This window comes from Pleurodeles waltl, chromosome 9 (genome assembly GCF_031143425.1).
Source record: "Pleurodeles waltl isolate 20211129_DDA chromosome 9, aPleWal1.hap1.20221129, whole genome shotgun sequence".
Classification (NCBI taxonomy): Eukaryota; Metazoa; Chordata; class Amphibia; order Caudata; family Salamandridae; genus Pleurodeles; species Pleurodeles waltl.
In genome coordinates, this window is record NC_090448.1 from 10,808,571 (window position 1) to 10,829,107 (window position 20,537).

The following is a 20,537-nucleotide window of genomic DNA, read 5'->3' on the forward strand; positions in this document are numbered from 1 at the left end:
CTGATAAGGAATCGACCGCTGACCGCGCTGGAAGCCTGCAAACCTGCAACATAGTAGCAAAGACGACTACTGCAACTCTGTAACGCTGATCCTGCCGCCTTCTCGACTGTTTTCCTGCTTGTGCATGCTGTGGGGGTAGTCTGCCTCCTCTCTGCACCAGAAGCTCCGAAGAAATCTCCCGTGGGTCGACGGAATCTTCCCCCTGCAACCGCAGGCACCAAAAAGCTGCATCTCCGGTCCCTTGGGTCTCCTCTCAGCACGACGAGCGAGGTCCCTCGAATCCAGCGACACCGTCCAAGTGACCCCCACAGTCCAGTGACTCTTCAGCCCAAGTTTGGTGGAGGTAAGTCCTTGCCTCACCTCGCTGGGCTGCATTGCTGGGAACCGCGACTTTGCAAGCTTCCTTTGTGCAACTTCGGCGAGCACCGTTTCACGCATCCTCGTAGTGCCTGTTTCTGGCACTTCTCCGGGTGCTACCTGCTTCAGTGAGGGCTCTTTGTCTTGCTCGACGTCCCCTCTCTCTGCAGGTCCAATTTGCGACCTCCTGGTCCCTCCTGGGCCCCAGCAGCGTCCAAAAACGCCAAACGCACGATTTGCGTGTAGCAAAGCTTGTTGGCGTCCATTCGGCGGGAAAACACTTCTGCACGACTCTCCAAGGCGTGGGGGATTCATCCTCCAAAGGGGAAGTCTCTAGCCCTTGTCGTTCCTGCAGTATTCACAGTTCTTCAGCCTAGTAAGAGCTTCTTTGCACCAACCGCTGGCATTTCTTGGGCATCTGCCCATCTCCGAGCTGCTTGTGACTTTTGGACTTGGTCCCCTTGTTCCACAGGTACCCTCAGAAAGGAATCCATCGTTGTTGCATTGCTGATTTGTGTTTTCTTTGCATTTTCCCTCTAACACGACTATTTTGTCCTTAGGGGAACTTTAGTGCACTTTGCACTCACTTTTCAGGGTCTTGGGGAGGGTTATTTTTCTAACTCTCACTATTTTCTAATAGTCCCAGCGACCCTCTACAAGGTCACATAGGTTTGGGGTCCATTCGTGGTTCGCATTCCACTTCTGGAGTATATGGTTTGTGTTGCCCCTATCCCTATGTTTCCCCATTGCATCCTATTGTAACTATACATTGTTTGCACTGTTTTCTAAGACTATACTGCATATTTTTGCTATTGTGTATATATATCTTGTGTATATTTCCTATCCTCTCACTGAGGGTACACTCTAAGATACTTTGGCATATTGTCATAAAAATAAAGTACCTTTATTTTTAGTATAACTGTGTATTGTGTTTTCTTATGATATTGTGCATATGACACTAAGTGGTACTGTAGTAGCTTCACACGTCTCCTAGTTCAGCCTAAGCTGCTCTGCTAAGCTACCATTATCTATCAGCCTAAGCTGCTAGACACCCTATACACTAATAAGGGATAACTGGGCCTGGAGCAAGGTGCAAGTACCCCTTGGTACTCACTACAAGCCAGTCCAGCCTCCTACAATTACACCGACCCACAGTCCTTGACCACACTGACACACCACCCTCAATTACACCGACCCGCAGCTCTTGACCACACTGACACACCACCCTCAATTACACCGACCCACAGTCCTTGATCACACTGACGCACCACCCTCAATTACACAGACCCACAGTTCTTCATCACACTGACACACCACCCTTAATTACACCGACCCGCAGTCCTTGACCACACTGACACACCACCCTCAATAACACCGACCCACAGTCCTTGACCACACTGACACACCACCCTCAATTACACCAACCCACAGTCCTTGACCACACAGACACACCACCCTCAATTACACCGACCCACAGTCCTTGATCACACTGACACACCACCCTCAATTACACCGACCCACAGTCCTTGATCACACTGACACACCACCCTCAATTACACCGACCCACAGTCCTTGATCACACTGACACACCACCCTCAATTACACCGACCCACAGCTCTTGACCACACTGACACACCACCCTCAATTACACCGACCCACAGCTCTTGACCACACTGACGCACCACTCTCAATTACACCGACCCACAGCTCTTGACCACACTGACGCACCACCCTCAATTACACCGACCCACAGTCCTTAATCACACTGACGCACCACCCTCAATTACACCGACCCACAGCTCTTGACCACACTGACGCACCACCCTCAATTACACCGACCCACAGTCCTTGATCACACTGACACACCACCCTCAATTACACCAACCCACAGTCCTTGATCACACTGACACACCACCCTCAATTACACCGACAAACAGTTCTTGATCACACTGACACACCACCCTCAATTACACCGACCCACAGTCCTTGATCACACTGACACACCACCCTCAATTACACCGACTCACAGTCCTTGATCACACTGACACACCACCCTCAATTACACCGACCCACAGCTCTTGTCCACACTGACGCACCACCCTCAATTACACCGACCCACAGCTCTTGACCACACTGACGCACCACCCTCAATTACACCGACCCACAGTCCTTGATCACACTGACGCACCACCCTCAATTACACGGACCCACAGTCCTTGATCACACTGACACACCACGCTCAATTACACCGACCCACAGTTCTTGATCACACTGACGCACCACCCTCAATTACACAGACCCACAGTCCTTGATCACACTGACGCACCACCCTCAATTACACCGACCCGCAGTCCTTGATCACACTGACGCACCACCCTCAATTACACCGACCCACTGCTCTTGACCACACTGACGCACCACCCTCAATTACACCGACCCACAGCTCTTGACCACACTGACGCACCACCCTCAATTACACCGACCCACAACTCTTGACCACACTGACGCACCACCCTCAATTACACCGACCCACAGCTCTTGACCACACTGACGCACCACCCTCAATGACACCGACCCACAGTCCTTGATCACACTGACACACCACCCTCAATTACACCGACCCACAGTCCTTGATCACACTGACACACCACCCTCAATTACACCGACAAACAGTTCTTGATCACACTGACACACCACCCTCAATTACACTGAGCCACAGTTCTTGAGCACACTGACACACCACCCTCAATTACACCGACCCGCAGTCCTTGACCACACTGACACACCACCCTCAATTACACCGACCCGCAGTCCTTGATCACACTGACACACCACCCTCAATTACACCGACCCACAGTCCTTGACCACACTGACACACCACCCTCAATTACACCGACCCTCAGTTCTTGATCACACTGACACACCACCCTCAATTACACCGACCCGCAGTTCTTAACCACACAGACACACCACCCTCAATTACACCGACCCGCAGTTCTTGACCACACTGACACACCTTCCTCAATTACACCGACCCGCAGTCCTTGATCACACTGACACACCACCCTGAATTACACGGACCCACAGTTCTTGACCACACTGACACACCACCCTCAATTACACCGACCTACAGCTCTTCACCACACTGACACACCACCCTCAATTACACCGACTCACAGCTCTTGACCACACTGACACACCACCCTCAATTACACCGACCCACAGTCCTTGATCACACTGACACACCACCCTCAATTACACCGACCCACAGTCCTTGATCACACTGACACACCACCTTCAATTACACCGACCCACAGTTCTTCATCACACTGACACACCACCCTTAATTACACCGACCCGCAGTCCTTGATCACATTGACACACCACACTCAATTACACCGACCCGCAGTCCTTGATCACACTGACACACCACCCTCAATTACACGACCACAGTTCTTGATCACACTGACAGACCACCCTCAATTACACTGAGCCACAGTTCTTGAGCACACTGACACACCACCCTCAATTACACCGACCCGCAGTCCTTAACCACACTGACACACCACCCTCAATTACACCGACCCGCAGTTCTTGATCACACTGACACACCACCCTCAATTACACCGACAAACAGTTCTTGATCACACTGACACACCACCCTCAATTACACCGACCCACAGTTCTTGACCACACAGACACACCACCCACCCTCAATTACACTGACCCGCAGTTCTTGACGACACTGACACACCACCCTCAATTACACCGACCCGCAGTTCTTGACGACACTGACACACCACCCTCAATTACACCGACCCGCAGTTCTTTATGACACTGACACACCACCCTCAATTACACCGACCCGCAGTTCTTGATCACACTCACACACCACCCTCAATTAAACCGACCCACAGTCCTTGATCACACTGACACACCACCCTCAATTACACCGACCCACAGTCCTTGATCACACTGACACACTGTAGGAGGCTGGACTGGCTTGTAGTGAGTACCAAGGGGTACTTGCACCTTGCACCAGGTCCAGTTATCCCTTATTAGTGTATAGGGTGTAGGAGGCTGGACTGGCTTGTAGTGAGTACCAAGGGGTACTTGCACCTTGCACCAGGCCCAGTTATCCCTTATTAGTGTATAGGGTGTCTAGCAGCTTAGGCTGATAGATAATGGTAGCTTAGCAAAGCAGCTCAGGCTGAACTAGGAGACGTGTGAAGCTACTACAGTACCACTTAGTGTCATATGCACACTATCATAAGAAAACACAATACACAGTTATACTAAAAATAAAGGTACTTTATTTTTATGACAATATGCCAAAGTATCTTAGAGTGTACCCTCAGTGAGAGGATAGGAAATATACACAAGATATATATACACAATAGCAAAAATATGCAGTATAGTCTTAGAAAACAGTGCAAACAATGTATAGTTACAATAGGATGCAATGGGGAAACATAGGGATAGGGGCAACACAAACGATATACTCCAGAAGTGGAATGCGAACCACGAATGGACCCCAAACCTATGTGACCTTGTAGAGGGTCGCTGGGACTATTAGAAAATAGTGAGAGTTAGCAAAATAACCCTCCCCAAGACCCTGAAAAGTGAGTGCAAAGTGCACTAAAGTTCCCCTAAGGACAAAATAGTCGTGTTAGAGGGAAAATGCAAGGAAAACACAAATCAGCAATGCAACAACGATGGATTCCTTACTGAGGGTACCTGTGGAACAAGGGGACCAAGTCCAAAAGTCACAAGCAGCTCGGAGATGGGCAGATGCCCAAGAAATGCCAGCGGTTGGTGCAAAGAAGCTCTTACTAGGCTGAAGAACTGTGAATACTGCAGGAACGACAAGGGCTAGAGGCTTCCCCTTTGGAGGATGGATCCCCCACGCCTTGGAGAGTCGTGCAGAAGTGTTTTCCCGCCGGATGGACGCCAACAAGCCTTGCTACACGCAAATCGTGCGTTTGGCGTTTTTGGACGCTGCTGGGGCCCAGGAGGGACCAGGAGGTCGCAAATTGGACCTGCAGAGAGAGGGGACGTCGAGCAAGACAAAGAGCCCTCACTGAAGCAGGTAGCTCCCGGAGAAGTGCCAGAAACAGGCACTACAAGGATGCGTGAAACTGTGCTCGCCGAAGTTGCACAAAGCAGTCCCACGTCGCCGGAGACCTACTTAGAAAGTCGTGCAATGCAGGTTAGAGTGCCGTGGACCCAGGCTTGGCTGTGCACGAAGGATTTCCGCCGGAAGTGCACAGGGGCCGGAGAAGCTTGCAAAGTCGCGGTTCCCAGCAATGCAGCCCAGCGAGGTGAGGCAAGGACTTACCTCCACCAAACTTGGGCTGAAGAGTCACTGGACTGTGGGGGTCACTTGGACGGTGTCGCTGGATTCGAGGGACCTCGGTCGTCGTGCTGAGAGGAGACCCAAGGGACCGGTAATGCAGCTTTTTGGTGCCTGCGGTTGCAGGGGGAAGATTCCGTCGACCCACGGGAGATTTCTTTGGAGCTTCTGGTGCAGAGAGGAGGCAGACTACCCCCACAGCATGCACAAGCAGGAAAACAGTCGAGAAGGCGGCAGGATCAGCGTTACAGAGTTGCAGTAGTCGTCTTTGCTACTATGTTGCAGGTTTGCAGGCTTCCAGCGCGGTCAGCGGTCGATTCCTTATCAGAAGGTGAAGAGGGAGATGCAGAGGAACTCGGCTGAGCTCATGCATTCGTTATCTAAAGTTTCCCCAGAGACAGAGACCCTAAATAGCCAGAAAAGAGGGTTTGGCTACCTAGGAGAGAGGAAAGGCTACTAACACCTGAAGGAGCCTATCAGCAGGAGTCTCTGACGTCACCTGGTGGCACTGGCCACTCAGAGCAGTCCAGTGTGCCAGCAGCACCTCTGTTTCCAAGATGGCAGAGGTCTGGAGCACACTGGAGGAGCTCTGGACACCTCCCAGGGGAGGTGCAGGTCAGGGGAGTGGTCACTCCCCTTTCCTTTGTCCAGTTTCGCGCCAGAGCAGGGGCTAAGGGGTCCCTGAACCGGTGTAGACTGGCTTATGCAGAATTGGGCACATCTGTGCCCAACAAAGCATTTCCAGAGGCTGGGGGAGGCTACTCCTCCCCTGCCTTCACACCATTTTCCAAAGGGAGAGGGTGTCACACCCTCTCTTAGAGGAAGTTCTTTGTTCTGCCATCCTGGGCCAGGCCTGGCTGGACCCCAGGAGGGCAGCTGCCTGTCTGAGGGGTTGGCAGCAGCAGCAGCTGCAGAGAAACCCAAGGAAGGGCAGTCTGGCAGTACCAGGGTCTGTGCTACAGACCACTGGGATCATGGAATTGTACCAACAATGCCAGGATGGCATAGAGGGGGCAATTCCATGATCATAGACATGTTACATGGCCATATTCGGAGTTACCATGGTGAAGCTACATATAGGTAGTGACCTATATGTAGTGCACGCGTGTAATGGTGTCCCCGCACTCACAAAGTTCAGTGAATTGGCTCTGAACAATGTGGGGGCACCTTGGCTAGTGCCAGGGTGCCCACACACTAAGTAACTTTGCACCTAACCTTTACCAGGTAAAGGTTAGACATATAGGTGACTTATAAGTTACTTAAGTGCAGTGTAAAATGGCTGTGAAATAACGTGGACGTTATTTCACTCAGGCTGCAGTGGCAGGCCTGTGTAAGAATTGTCAGAGCTCCCTATGGGTGGCAAAAGAAATGCTGCAGCCCATAGGGATCTCCTGGAACCCCAATACCCTGGGTACCTCAGTACCATATACTAGGGAATTATAAGGGTGTTCCAGTAAGCCAATGTAAATTGGTAAAATTGGTCACTAGCCTGTAGTGACAATTTAAAAGTAATGAGAGAGCATAACCACTGAGGTTCTGGTTAGCAGAGCCTCAGTGAGACAGTTAGGCACCACACAGGGAACATATACATGCACACCTATGAGCACTGGGGCCCTGTGTGACAGGGTCCCAGTGACACATACATATAGGCCACAAACCTATGAGCACTGGGGTCCTGACCAGCAGGATCCCAGTGACACATAACAACCATACTGAAAACATGGTGTTTTCACTATGAGCACTGAGGCCTGGCTATCAGGATCCCAGTGAGACAGTGAAAACAGTGACAAACACCCTGACATACACTCACAAACAGGCCAAAAGTGGGGGTAACAAGGCTAGAAAGAGGCTACCTTCTCACACAACCCCCCCCCCAAACGAAGGACAATAAGGCTAACCTTGGCCAGTTGAGACTTTATTGTCTAAGTGGTGATAAGTAGAGAGTAGCTCTGCAATAGACTGGTTACTCCCTTTATCATCCACTATATGGTTACTTCCCTGTGGGGATGTAAACCACCCTGTTTGAAGTTTTTTAGCTAAGCAACAATGTGAAGATGTATTTTCAGAGTTTCTATCAGTAAGTTTTTTTTTAGAGCAGTGGGAATTGTCCACTGAACCTATTTGTAGTGATGGAAATGCCAGACAGGGATGCTGTCTCAATAAAGCCATAGCTGGGCAAAAACTTTGTCCATTTGGCTGGAAGAGAGAACAGGGATGCTGTTTCTCTTGAGTTGGAGCAGGGCAGGGATGCTGTCCTATGAGCTCCACACTAGGGCAGGGATGCTGTCCTAAGTGTTGTGAGGCAGTGCAGGGTTTCTGCACTAAAGTTTCTCTGGAAGGGTTGGAGGGATGCTCCATGTTAACTAAAATGGTGCTCTTTTTGTCACCAATGTTAGTTATCCCACAGAGAGGTACTTCTACCTCAGGGAGTCCAGCTTTGCCAGCTGATGATTCCCTTGGAACAGGTGCCACCCCAGGAGAGGTTTCTCCCACCACAGGAATGGTATCCTGAATGGTAGGGTGGTTAGGGGATACTGTGATACCCTTTTTACCTGTTGATGGAGAGGGATCCTGAGTTTTCAGGCCTTCTCTCCTTTGCTTTTTCATTTCACTTGAAATGAGAGGGAACAATTCCTCAGGGATGCCCAGCATGGCTGCATGGGCATAAAACTCTACATCAGCCCAACCTGAGGCCTCTAGGTCATTACCTAAGAGACAGTCTACAGGTAAGCTAGGTGATACCACCACCTGCTTAGGGCCAGTAACTCCACCCCAACTAAACTGAATTATAGCTAAGGGAAGAAACTTAGTGGAGTTATGGACATCAATAATCTTATACTGTTGTCCAATGATGTGTTGTTCAGGAGGCACTAGGTTTTCAGTCACCAAAGTGAAACTGGCACCTGTGTCCCTGTAGGCCAAGGCCTCAACACCATTTATTGAAACTGTCTGCCTGTACTTATCCATTGTAAGGGGACAAGCAGCCAGTGTGGCAAGGCCAGTGCCACTAGGTGTGACAGAAACTGTCTTGGGACTGATTACATCAGTTTCCACTATGGACCTGTAGGAAGTTGGCTCTGTATGTGCTATTTCAAAGTAAGGAATAGCATGCACAGAGTCCAAGGGTTCCCCTTAGAGGTAAAATAGTGGTAGAAATAGATAATACTAATGCTCTATTTTGTGGTAGTGTGGTCGAGCAGTAGGCTTATCCAAGGAGTAGTGTTAAGCATTTGTTGTACATACACATAGACAATAAATGAGGTACACACACTCAGAGACAAATCCAGCCAATAGGTTTTTGTATAGAAAAATATCTTTTCTTAGTTTATTTTAAGAACCACAGGTTCAAATTCTACATGTAATATCTCATTCGAAAGGTATTGCAGGTAAGTACTTTAGGAACTTCAAATCATCAAAATTGCATGTATACTTTTCAAGTTATTGACAAATAGCTGTTTTAAAAGTGGACACAGTGCAATTTTCACAGTTCCTAGGGGAGGTAAGTATTGGTTAGGTTAACCAGGTAAGTAAGACACTTACAGGGCTTAGTTCTTGGTCCAAGGTAGCCCACCGTTGGGGGTTCAGAGCAACCCCAAAGTCACCACACCAGCAGCGCAGGGCCGGTCAGGTGCAGAGTTCAAAGTGGTGCCCAAAACGCATAGGCTAGAATGGAGAGAAGGGGGTGCCCCGGTTCCGGTCTGCTTGCAGGTAAGTACCCGCGTCTTCGGAGGGCAGACCAGGGGGGTTTTGTAGGACACCGGGGGGGACACAAGTCCACACAGAAATTTCACCCTCAGCAGCGCGGGGTTTGTAATGTTAGTCTATGAGAGATCTCGGGATCTCTTCAGCGCTGCAGGCAGGCAAGGGGGGGATTCCTCGGGGAAACCTCCACTTGGGCAAGGGAGAGGGACTCCTGGGGGTCACTTCTCCAGTGAAAGTCCGGTCCTTCAGGTCCTGGGGGCTGCGGGTGCAAGGTCTCTCCCAGGCGTCGGGACTTTAGGTTCAAAGAGTCGCGGTCAGGGGAAGCCTCGGGATTCCCTCTGCAGGCGGCGCTGTGGGGGCTCGGGGGGGACAGGTTTTGGTACTCACAGTATCAGAGTAGTCCTGGGGTCCCTCCTGAGGTGTTGGATCGCCACCAGCCGAGTCGGGGTCGCCGGGTGCAGTGTGGCAAGTCTCACGCTTCTTGCGGGGAGCTTGCAGGGTTCTTTAAAGCTGCTGGAAACAAAGTTGCAGCTTTTCTTGGAGCAGGTCCGCTGTCCTCGGGAGTTTCTTGTCTTTTCGAAGCAGGGGCAGTCCTCAGAGGATGTCGAGGTCGCTGGTCCCTTTGGAAGGCGTCGCTGGAGCAGGATCTTTGGAAGGCAGGAGACAGGCCGGTGAGTTTCTGGAGCCAAGGCAGTTGTCGTCTTCTGGTCCTCCGCTGCAGGGGTTTTCAGCTGGGCAGTCCTTCTTCTTGTAGTTGCAGGAATCTAATTTTCTAGGGTTCAGGGTAGCCCTTAAATACTAAATTTAAGGGCGTGTTTAGGTCTGGGGGGTTAGTAGCCAATGGCTACTAGCCCTGAGGGTGGGTACACCCTCTTTGTGCCTCCTCCCAAGGGGAGGGGGTCACAATCCTAACCCTATTGGGGGAATCCTCCATCTGCAAGATGGAGGATTTCTAAAAGTTAGAGTCACTTCAGCTCAGGACACCTTAGGGGCTGTCCTGACTGGCCAGTGACTCCTCCTTGTTTTTCTCATTATTTTCTCCGGCCTTGCCGCCAAAAGTGGGGCCTGGCCGGAGGGGGCGGGCAACTCCACTAGCTGGAGTGTCCTGCTGGGTTGGCACAAAGGAGGTGAGCCTTTGAGGCTCACCGCCAGGTGTGACAATTCCTGCCTGGGAGAGGTGTTAGCATCTCCACCCAGTGCAGGCTTTGTTACTGGCCTCAGAGTGACAAAGGCACTCTCCCCATGGGGCCAGCAACATGTCTCGGTTTGTGGCAGGCTGCTAAAACTAGTCAGCCTACACAGATAGTCGGTTACGTTTCAGGGGGCACCTCTAAGGTGCCCTCTGTGGTGTATTTTTCAATAAAATGTACACTGGCATCAGTGTGCATTTATTGTGCTGAGAAGTTTGATACCAAACTTCCCAGTTTTCAGTGTAGCCATTATGGTGCTGTGGAGTTCGTGTTTGACAGACTCCCAGACCATATACTCTTATGGCTACCCTGCACTTACAATGTCTAAGGTTTTGTTTAGACACTGTAGGGGTACCATGCTCATGCACTGGTACCCTCACCCATGGTATAGTGCACCCTGCCTTAGGGCTGTAAGGCCTGCTAGAGGGGTGTCTTACCTATACTGCATAGGCAGTGAGAGGCTGGCATGGCACCCTGAGGGGAGTGCCATGTCGACTTACTCGTTTTGTCCTCACTAGCACACACAAGCTGGCAAGCAGGGTGTCTGTGCTGAGTGAGAGGTCTCCAGGGTGGCATAAGACATGCTGCAGCCCTTAGAGACCTTCCTTGGCATCAGGGCCCTTGGTACTAGAAGTACCAGTTACAAGGGACTTATCTGGATGCCAGGGTCTGCCAATTGTGGATACAAAAGTACAGGTTAGGGAAAGAACACTGGTGCTGGGGCCTGGTTAGCAGGCCTCAGCACACTTTCAATTGTAAACATAGCATCAGCAAAGGCAAAAAGTCAGGGGGCAACCATGCCAAGGAGGCATTTCCTTACACAACCCCCCCCCAAACGAAAGAGGATGAGACTAACCTTTCCCAAGAGAGTCTTCATTTTCTAAGTGGAAGAACCTGGAAAGGCCATCTGCATTGGCATGGGCAGTCCCAGGTCTGTGTTCCACTATAAAGTCCATTCCCTGTAGGGAGATGGACCACCTCAACAGTTTAGGATTTTCACCTTTCATTTGCATCAGCCATTTGAGAGGTCTGTGGTCAGTTTGAACTAGGAAGTGAGTCCCAAAGAGGTACGGTCTCAGCTTCTTCAGGGACCAAACCACAGCAAAGGCCTCCCTCTCAATGGCACTCCAACGCTGCTCCCTGGGGAGTAACCTCCTGCTAATGAAAGCAACAGGCTGGTCAAGGCCATCATCATTTGTTTGGGACAAAACTGCCCCTATCCCATGTTCAGAGGCATCAGTCTGCACAATGAACTGCTTAGAATAATCTGGAGCTTTTAGAACTGGTGCTGAGCACATTGCCTGTTTCAGGGTGTCAAAGGCCTGTTGGCATTCCACAGTCCAGTTTACTTTCTTGGGCATTTTCTTGGAGGTGAGTTCAGTGAGGGCTGTCACAATGGATCCATATCCCTTCACAAACCTCCTGTAATACCCAGTCAAGCCAAGGAATGCCCTGACTTGGGTCTGGGTTTTTGGAGCTACCCAGTCCAGAATAGTCTGGATCTTGGGTTGGAGTGGCTGAACTTGGCCTCCACCTACAAGGTGTCCCAAGTAAACCACAGTTCCCTGCCCTATCTGGCATTTGGATGCCTTGATAGAGAGGCCTGCAGATTGCAGAGCCTTCAAAACCTTCCTCAGGTGGACCAGGTGATCCTGCCAGGTGGAGCTAAAGACAGCAATATCATCAAGATAAGCTGTGCTAAAGGACTCCAAGCCAGCAAGGACTTGATTCACCAACCTTTGGAAGGTGGCAGGGGCATTCTTTAAACCAAAGGGCATAACAGTAAACTGATAGTGCCCATCAGGTGTGGAGAATGCTGTCTTTTCTTTTGCTCCAGGTGCCATTTTTATTTGCCAGTACCCTGCTGTCAAGTCAAAGGTACTTAGAAATTTGGCAGCACCTAATTTATCAATGAGCTCATCAGCTCTTGGAATTGGATGGGCATCTGTCTTGGTGACAGAATTGAGCCCTCTGTAGTCCACACAAAACCTCATCTCTTTCTTTCCATCTTTGGTGTGAGGTTTGGGGACTAAGACCACTGGGCTAGCCCAGGGGCTGTCAGAGCGCTCAATTACTCCCAATTCCAGCATCTTGTGGACTTCCACCTTGATGCTTTCCTTAACATGGTCAGACTGTCTAAAGATTTTGTTCTTGACAGGCATGCTGTCTCCTGTGTCCACATCATGGGTACACAGGTGTGTCTGACCAGGGGTTAAGGAGAAGAGTTCAGGAAACTGTTGTAGGACTCTCCTACAATCAGCTTGCTGTTGGCCAGAGAGGGTGTCTGAGTAGATCACTCCATCTACTGTACCATCTTTTGGGTCTGATGACAGAAGATCAGGGAGAGGTTCACTCTCTGCCTCCTGATCCTCATCTGTTACCATCAACAGATTGACATCAGCCCTGTCGTGGAAGAGCTTAAGGCGGTTTACATGGATCACCCTCTTGGGGCTCCTGCTTGTGCCCAGGTCCACCAAGTAGGTGACCTGACTCTTCCTCTCTAGTACTGGGTAAGGGCCACTCCATTTGTCCTGGAGTGCCCTGGGAGCCACAGGCTCCAGAACCCAGACTTTCTGCCCTGGTTGGAACTCAACCAGTGCAGCCTTTTGGTCATACCAAAACTTCTGGAGCTGTTGGCTGGCCTCAAGGTTTTTGGTTGCCTTTTCCATGTACTCTGCCATTCTAGAGCGAAGGCCAAGTACATAGTCCACTATGTCCTGTTTAGGCTCATGGAGAGGTCTCTCCCAGCCTTCTTTAACAAGGGCAAGTGGTCCCCTTACAGGATGACCAAACAGAAGTTCAAAGGGTGAGAATCCTACTCCCTTCTGTGGCACCTCTCTGTAAGCGAAAAGCAGACATGGCAAGAGGACATCCCATCTCCTTTTGAGCTTTTCTGGGAGCCCCATGATCATGCCTTTTAATGTCTTGTTGAATCTCTCAACCAAGCCATTAGTTTGTGGATGGTATGGTGTAGTGAATTTATAAGTCACTCCACACTCATTCCACATGTGCTTTAGGTATGCTGACATGAAGTTGGTACCTCTGTCAGACACCACCTCCTTAGGGAAACCCACTCTGGTAAAGATACCAATGAGGGCCTTGGCTACTGCAGGGGCAGTAGTCGACCTAAGGGGAATAGCTTCAGGATACCTGGTAGCATGATCCACTACTACCAGGATATACATATTTCCTGAGGCTGTGGGAGGTTCCAGTGGACCAACTATGTCCACACCCACTCTTTCAAAGGGAACCCCCACCACTGGAAGTGGAATGAGGGGGGCCTTTGGATGCCCACCTGTCTTACCACTGGCTTGACAGGTGGGGCAGGAGAGGCAAAACTCCTTAACCATGTTGGACATATTGGGCCAGTAGAAGTGGTTGACTAACCTCTCCCACGTCTTGGTTTGTCCCAAATGTCCAGCAAGGGGAATGTCATGGGCCAATGTTAGGATGAACTCTCTGAACAGCTGAGGCACTACCACTCTCCTAGTGGCACCAGGTTTGGGGTCTCTGGCCTCAGTGTACAGGAGTCCATCTTCCCAATAGACCCTATGGGTTCCATTTTTCTTGCCTTTGGACTCTTCAGCAGCTTGCTGCCTAAGGCCTTCAAGAGAGGGACAGGTTTCTTGTCCCTTACACAGCTCCTCCCTTGAGGGTCCCCCTGGGCCTAAGAGCTCAACCTGATAAGGTTCAAGCTCCAAAGGCTCAGTTCCCTCAGAGGGCAGAACTTCTTCCTGAGAAGAGAGGTTCCCTTTCTTTTGCTGTGTTGCAGTTGGTTTCCCAACTGACTTTCCTTTCCTCTTGGTAGGCTGGGCCATTCTTCCAGACTCCAGCTCTACTTGTTCACCCTGTGCCTTGCATTGTGCTCTGGTTTTCACACACACCAGTTCAGGGATACCCAGCATTGCTGCATGGGTTTTTAGTTCTACCTCAGCCCATGCTGAGGACTCCAGGTCATTTCCAAGCAGACAGTCCACTGGGATATTTGAGGAGACCACCACCTGTTTCAGGCCATTGACCCCTCCCCATTCTAAAGTAACCATTGCCATGGGATGTACTTTTCTCTGATTGTCAGCGTTGGTGACTGTGTAAGTTTTTCCAGTCAGGTATTGGCCAGGGGAAACCAGTTTCTCTGTCACCATGGTGACACTGGCACCTGTATCCCTCAGGCCCTCTATTCTAGTCCCATTAATTAAGAGTTGCTGTCTGTATTTTTGCATGTTAGGCGGCCAGACAGCTAGTGTGGCTAAATCCACCCCACCCTCAGAAACTAGAGTAGCTTCAGTGTGGACCCTGATTTGCTCTGGGCACACTGTTGATCCCACTTGGAGACTAGCCATACCAGTGTTACCTGGATGGGAGTTTGGAGTGGAACCTTTCTTGGGACAGGCCTTGTCTCCAGTTTGGTGTCCATGCTGTTTACAGCTATGACACCAGGCCTTTTTGGGATCAAAGTTTTTACCCTTGTACCCATTGTTTTGTGAAGAGGCTCTGGGCCCACCCTCCTGTGCAGGTTTTTGGGGGCCTGTAGAAGACTCTTTACTATTTTTAGTTTTGGTTGTCTCATCACCCTTCCCCTGGGGAGTCTTTGTGACCCCTTTCTTTTGGTCACCCCCTGTTGAAGTCTTGGACACCCTTGTCTTGACCCAATGGTCCGCCTTCTTTCCCAATTCTTGGGGAGAAATTGGTCCTAGGTCTACCAGATGCTGATGCAGTTTATCATTGAAACAATTACTTAACAGGTGTTCTTTCACAAATAAATTGTACAGCCCATCATAATTACTTACACCACTGCCTTGAATCCAACCATCTAGTGTTTTCACTGAGTAGTCAACAAAGTCAACCCAGGTCTGGCTCGAGGATTTTTGAGCCCCCCTGAACCTAATCCTGTACTCCTCAGTGGAGAATCCAAAGCCCTCAATCAGGGTACCCTTCATGAGGTCATAAGATTCTGCATCTTGTCCAGAGAGTGTGAGGAGTCTATCCCTACACTTTCCTGTGAACATTTCCCAAAGGAGAGCACCCCAGTGAGATCTGTTCACTTTTCTGGTTACACAAGCCCTCTCAAAAGCTGTGAACCATTTGGTGATGTCATCACCATCTTCATATTTAGTTACAATCCCTTTAGGGATTTTCAACATGTCAGGAGAATCTCTGACCCTATTTATGTTGCTGCCACCATTGATGGGTCCTAGGCCCATCTCTTGTCTTTCCCTCTCTATGGCTAGGATCTGTCTTTCCAAAGCCAATCTTTTGGCCATCCTGGCTAACTGGATGTCCTCTTCACTGGGGTTATCCTCAGTGATTTCAGAGGTGTTGGTCTCTCCTGTGAGGGAACCAGCATCTCTGACTATTATTTTTGGAGTCAGGGTTTGAGGGACCCTGTTCTCCCTAGATAGGACTGGTAGGGGGGAATTGTCCTCCAAGTCACTATCCTCTTCCTCTGAGTTGCCACCCTCAGAGGGGTTGGCCTTTTCAAACTCTGCCAAAAGCTCCTGGAGCTGTATTTTGGTAGGTTTGGGGCCCATTGTTATTTTCTTTATTTTACAGAGTGACCTTAGCTCCCTCATCTTAAGATGGAGGTAAGGTGTGGTGTCGAGTTCCACCACAGTCACTTCTGTGCTAGACATTTTGCTTCTAAAAGTTGGAATACTTTTTAAGAATCTACAACTGGTTCTAGAATCTAATTCAAACTTTTACAAACTTTTAAACTCTAAAAGAAATGCTAAACAGGATCTAACACAAGGCCCTAGCAGGTCTTTTAAGAATTTAGAAAACTTTTCAAATTGCAAAAATCAATTTCTAATGACAATTTTGGAATTTGTCGTGTGATCAGGTATTGGCTGAGTAGTCCAGCAAATGCAAAGTCTTGTACCCCACCGCTGATCCACCAATGTAGGAAGTTGGCTCTGTATGTGCTATTTCAAAGTAAGGAATAGCATGCACAGAGTCCAAGGGTTCCCCTTAGAGGTAAAATAGTGGTAGAAATAGATAATACTAATGCTCTATTTTGTGGTAGTGTGGTCGAGCAGTAGGCTTATCCAAGGAGTAGTGTTAAGCATTTGTTGTACATACACATAGACAATAAATGAGGTACACACACTCAGAGACAAATCCAGCCAATAGGTTTTTGTATAGAAAAATATCTTTTCTTAGTTTATTTTAAGAACCACAGGTTCAAATTCTACATGTAATATCTCATTCGAAAGGTATTGCAGGTAAGTACTTTAGGAACTTCAAATCATCAAAATTGCATGTATACTTTTCAAGTTATTGACAAATAGCTGTTTTAAAAGTGGACACAGTGCAATTTTCACAGTTCCTAGGGGAGGTAAGTATTGGTTAGGTTAACCAGGTAAGTAAGACACTTACAGGGCTTAGTTCTTGGTCCAAGGTAGCCCACCGTTGGGGGTTCAGAGCAACCCCAAAGTCACCACACCAGCAGCGCAGGGCCGGTCAGGTGCAGAGTTCAAAGTGGTGCCCAAAACGCATAGGCTAGAATGGAGAGAAGGGGGTGCCCCGGTTCCGGTCTGCTTGCAGGTAAGTACCCGCGTCTTCGGAGGGCAGACCAGGGGGGTTTTGTAGGACACCGGGGGGGACACAAGTCCACACAGAAATTTCACCCTCAGCAGCGCGGGGGCGGCCGGGTGCAGTGTAGAAACAAGCGTCGGGTTTGTAATGTTAGTCTATGAGAGATCTCGGGATCTCTTCAGCGCTGCAGGCAGGCAAGGGGGGGATTCCTCGGGGAAACCTCCACTTGGGCAAGGGAGAGGGACTCCTGGGGGTCACTTCTCCAGTGAAAGTCCGGTCCTTCAGGTCCTGGGGGCTGCGGGTGCAGGGTCTCTCCCAGGCGTCGGGACTTTAGGTTCAAAGAGTCGCGGTCAGGGGAAGCCTCGGGATTCCCTCTGCAGGCGGCGCTGTGGGGGCTCGGGGGGGACAGGTTTTGGTACTCACAGTATCAGAGTAGTCCTGGGGTCCCTCCTGAGGTGTTGGATCGCCACCAGCCGAGTCGGGGTCGCCGGGTGCAGTGTGGCAAGTCTCACGCTTCTTGCGGGGAGCTTGCAGGGTTCTCTAAAGCTGCTGGAAACAAAGTTGCAGCTTTTCTTGGAGCAGGTCCGCTGTCCTCGGGAGTTTCTTGTCTTTTCGAAGCAGGGGCAGTCCTCAGAGGATGTCGAGGTCGCTGGTCCCTTTGGAAGGCGTCGCTGGAGCAGGATCTTTGGAAGGCAGGAGACAGGCCGGTGAGTTTCTGGAGCCAAGGCAGTTGTCGTCTTCTGGTCCTCCGCTGCAGGGGTTTTCAGCTGGGCAGTCCTTCTTCTTGTAGTTGCAGGAATCTAATTTTCTAGGGTTCAGGGTAGCCCTTAAATACTAAATTTAAGGGCGTGTTTAGGTCTGGGGGGTTAGTAGCCAATGGCTACTAGCCCTGAGGGTGGGTACACCCTCTTTGTGCCTCCTCCCAAGGGGAGGGGGTCACAATCCTAACCCTATTGGGGGAATCCTCCATCTGCAAGATGGAGGATTTCTAAAAGTTAGAGTCACTTCAGCTCAGGACACCTTAGGGGCTGTCCTGACTGGCCAGTGACTCCTCCTTGTTTTTCTCATTATTTTCTCCGGCCTTGCCGCCAAAAGTGGGGCCTGGCCGGAGGGGGCGGGCAACTCCACTAGCTGGAGTGTCCTGCTGGGTTGGCACAAAGGAGGTGAGCCTTTGAGGCTCACCGCCAGGTGTGACAATTCCTGCCTGGGAGAGGTGTTAGCATCTCCACCCAGTGCAGGCTTTGTTACTGGCCTCAGAGTGACAAAGGCACTCTCCCCATGGGGCCAGCAACATGTCTCGGTTTGTGGCAGGCTGCTAAAACTAGTCAGCCTACACAGATAGTCGGTTACGTTTCAGGGGGCACCTCTAAGGTGCCCTCTGTGGTGTATTTTTCAATAAAATGTACACTGGCATCAGTGTGCATTTATTGTGCTGAGAAGTTTGATACCAAACTTCCCAGTTTTCAGTGTAGCCATTATGGTGCTGTGGAGTTCGTGTTTGACAGACTCCCAGACCATATACTCTTATGGCTACCCTGCACTTACAATGTCTAAGGTTTTGTTTAGACACTGTAGGGGTACCATGCTCATGCACTGGTACCCTCACCCATGGTATAGTGCACCCTGCCTTAGGGCTGTAAGGCCTGCTAGAGGGGTGTCTTACCTATACTGCATAGGCAGTGAGAGGCTGGCATGGCACCCTGAGGGGAGTGCCATGTCGACTTACTCGTTTTGTCCTCACTAGCACACACAAGCTGGCAAGCAGGGTGTCTGTGCTGAGTGAGAGGTCTCCAGGGTGGCATAAGACATGCTGCAGCCCTTAGAGACCTTCCTTGGCATCAGGGCCCTTGGTACTAGAAGTACCAGTTACAAGGGACTTATCTGGATGCCAGGGTCTGCCAATTGTGGATACAAAAGTACAGGTTAGGGAAAGAACACTGGTGCTGGGGCCTGGTTAGCAGGCCTCAGCACACTTTCAATTGTAAACATAGCATCAGCAAAGGCAAAAAGTCAGGGGGCAACCATGCCAAGGAGGCATTTCCTTACAGGACCCATAAGTGAACCCAACTACACCCTTTGCTTGACTGTTGCCAGCAGTCCCACCACTAGTACCACTACTGCTAGGGGCACTAGAGCTTGATGTATTAGTGGTGGTAGGCTCAGGGGGTTTACCTGGACAGGACTTATCCCCTGGCCTATGGCCTCTATTTTTACACACAAAGCACCAAGGCTTTTTAATGTGTGCAGGTTGGGAAGAAGAGGAAGAATTTGTTTTATCCCCACCCTCTGAAGAGTGTTTAAGATTTGAAGTGGGATCTTTGGTTTTACCCTTATCCCCATGCTTATCTTGAGATTTTTCACCATCTTTCTTCTTATTGCCATCTTTGTCACCCCCTGTATGAACTTTTCTGTTCACCCTTGTTCTGACCCATTTGTCTGCCTTCTTTCCCAATTCTTGGGGAGAGGTCAGATCAGAGTCTACCAGGTACTGGTGCAACAAATCAGACACACAATTATTAAGTATATGCTCTCTCAGGATTGTGTTATACAGGCTTTCATAATTAGTAACTTTACTGCCATGTAACCACCCCTCCAAGGCCTTCATTGAATGGTCAATGAAATCAACCCAGTCTTGTGAAGACTCATTTTTGGTCTCTCTGAACTTTATCCTATACTGTTCAGTGGTTAAGCCATAACCATCCAGGAGTGCATTCTTAAGAACTTGGAAATTATTGGCATCATTTTCTTTCACTGTAAGGAGCCTATCCCTACCTTTTCCACTAAATGATAGCCATAGGATAGCAGCCCACTGCTTTTGAGGGACATCCTGTACAGCACAGGCCCTCTCAAGTGCAGCAAACCACTTGTTAATGTCATCCCCCTCCTTGTAAGGGGGAACTATCTTGTGCAGATTCCTGGAATCATGCTCTTTTGCAGGATGACTATGGGGAATACTGCTGCTGCCACCATGGGTATCTAAACCCATCTTCTGTCTTTCCCTCTCTATTTCTAAAGACTGTCTATCCAAATCCAGCTGTTGCTTCTTGAGCTTCAGTCTGGTTTGTTCCACTCTCAATCTATTGAGCTCCCTTTCTAACAATCTGTCATCAGGGTGGGTGGGAGGGACATTTCTAGATACAGAGGTGTGATGGGAATGAACAGAAGGAGACCTGTCCCTTACCAAGGGCACCCTAACAGCTTGGCTACCAGCATAATGTGAGAGCACATCATCAGTATGATGTGATTCAACCTCTGTACCAACTATGCTAGACTGTCTAGTAATGGGCAGGCTGAGAAGTTTCTTTCCTGAACCTTTTCCTGGGGGAGTCCCTGGATCAGATTGAGAACCATTAGCTACTTTTTCTACAGATTGGGCACTTATGGCCTTATCCTGTACTCTAAGC